Here is a 2500-nt window from a genome sequence, read left to right as displayed (position 1 = left end):
TCATTCGAGGGTTATCACACTCAGCATAAGGGTGCACATCAAAGAATATAAAAAATATTCATCACAGAAATCAGTGCATATGTTCACCGGCACACATACTAGTTTTAATTAACTTAGGTATTTAAAAAGCCAATTGACTTTGGAATAAAACTGTTCTTAGTTCTGAGCGTGCGGAATCTGGGAGTGCGGAGGCGACGTCCTGAGGGTAGGACCTCAAAGTGGTGAGCGAGCACATGACTACTATCCTGGATGATGCAGCGGGCCTTTCGCACCACACGTCGTTCATACAGCACAGTCAGTCCTTCCTGTCTCACCCCCACAATCTTACCACATGTGTTCACCACCCGCCCAAGCACATTCTTACTCTTCACACACAGACCTCCATACCAGCAGATGAAAGAGAAAGTGAGAATCGATTCAATGAATGAAGTATAGAATGTTTGGAGGATGCGGCTGTTGATGTTCAGACTTCTGAGCTTTTGTAAGCAGTAAATTCTTGACTGACACTTCTTGTGGATAGCTTTAGTGTTTGAGGAGAAATTTAGTTTGTTGTCAATGACTGTACCGAGATATTTGTATTCAGTCACTCGCTCAACTTTCACACCATCTATGTACAAATCTGAAACTGTAGCTGGGTTTTTGCGAAAGTCAATAACTAGCTCTTTTGTTTTTGTCACATTTAGGGCTAAATAGTTATCTTTACACCAGGAGCTGAAATTTTGAACTTCAGAAAAATAAACAGAATCAGAGTCAGACAGGTCTTCAAGGGCAGAATCGTCAGAATATTTCACAAGAGGGGTCGTAACAGTGCCTTGACAATCGTTAGTGTATAATGTGAACAGAACTGGAGACAATACTGTGCCCTGAGGGGCTCCAGTAGAAGTACTAACTATGGATGAAAGTGCGCTATTATTGGCCTATTCAGCCGGCACTGCGTGTCCACAGTTAGCAACAGAACAGTTAAAAATGTTATAGTACAGATCGGCAACAACAAAAACATATAGGACACATGTTACTGATTGTGATCGAGCAGTCATGCAAGATTAAAATGTAGGCTACTACGATAATGCTGATGATGTCACTACAATGGCATCAAGTTCAATAATTTATTTCCAAAGAAACAAGTCGTTATGCCAAAGCTCAAGACGAATCGGAAAACAACGGTAACGACAAGAAGAAATTGAGAACGAGAAAAGAAATGTCGGATTTAACAACAAAATTTGAGAATAAATCCATCTCAGCAAGAACAAAATGGAGATACCACCACTACCAGCAACAACAACATTTCTCACAAAGCAATCGATTCAATGAAACACAGCAGATCAACACCATCCAAGGGGGGAAAAACCAAGAGAAAACAAACCATAAAAACATGGAGATGCCGGGGATTGAACCCGGGGCCTTTCACATGCAAAGCGAACGCTCTACCACTGAGCTACATCCCCAGCTGTGGTAAACATGTGCTTCTGATCATAGTTGACTGGAGGAATAAAACGAAGAAATTCGCCAACAAAATACTGTAGTGACTCATGGTCAAAACCTGTACAACACAAAGCAGCGGAGGGAATTTTTTTTGCATATAATTCAATCAAGACGGGTTAAGAATGTTCCCATAGCGTATCACCAATTCTTGTCCCAAATAGAAACATTTTCTGAGAGGACGTTAACTCCCCCTTTAGTTTAAGAATGTAACAGATTCTTTGATTGGTCAGATTACCGGTTATCAATCCTCGAATAACACAGGAAATAAAATCATTCTTAGTTTGCTGTCCAGACACACAAAAAAAGAAGGAAAAATACTGATATGTGAAGGAAAAAAGCAGGAGAAGAGTAATAAGATAGGAACGCGGAATCACCCCTCTTGGGACTTGACGCTTGCAGGTATGTGAACTTAAAGTAGTGTGTGCACAGAACAGCACCAATTCGGCCTGTTTGCAAGCGCACGAAAGCAGAAAAGAGACCGTCCGGTCAGATTGAATGACAATAACATTGACAGGCTTCCATTTGAAACTTGTCGATTGACATCGTGGATTTACGCCCACCCCTACACCCCTCCCCCCCCTTAACTACAATGTTAGAGAAATTCCCGAAAACAAGTGACGTTTTGTTTGTTTTTTATTACTTCTTACATACTTGTTCACCAAATCATCCACTACGATAATGCTGATGATGTCACTACACGTGCATCAAGTTCAATTTCCAAAGAAACAAGTCGTTATGCCAAAGCTCAGGACGAATCGGAAAACAACGGAAACGACAAGAAGAAATTGTGAAAGAAAGAAGAAATTTTGGATTCAACAACAACATTTGAAAATAAATCCATCTCTGCAAGAAAAAAATGGAGATTGAACCTGGGGCCTTTCACATGCGAAGCAAACGCTCTACCACTGTGCAGCAACACCCTCACTACAACCCTAGAGACAGTTACAATCAACTCTCCAGAAAAGACCAGGTCATCATTGTGCGCCTGAGAACCGGCCACTGCAGACTCAGGCACCAC

General features: G+C 41.4%; 1 non-coding gene across 1 annotated transcript; it reads right to left on the bottom strand.

Annotated features, from left to right (window-relative positions):
• Positions 1-1373: 1373 nt before the first annotated feature.
• On the bottom strand, positions 1374-1445 carry Trnaa-ugc (transfer RNA alanine (anticodon UGC)). Its single transcript has one exon. It is a non-coding gene; the product is annotated as a tRNA-Ala (tRNA).
• Between the last annotated feature and the right edge of the window lie 1055 nt (positions 1446-2500).

The sequence above is a fragment of the Littorina saxatilis genome, linkage group LG2, assembly GCF_037325665.1.
Source record: "Littorina saxatilis isolate snail1 linkage group LG2, US_GU_Lsax_2.0, whole genome shotgun sequence".
Taxonomy (NCBI): domain Eukaryota; kingdom Metazoa; phylum Mollusca; class Gastropoda; order Littorinimorpha; family Littorinidae; genus Littorina; species Littorina saxatilis.
The sequence above is the reverse complement of the archived record's forward strand: the minus strand, read 5'-3'. Positions and strand labels throughout refer to the sequence as shown.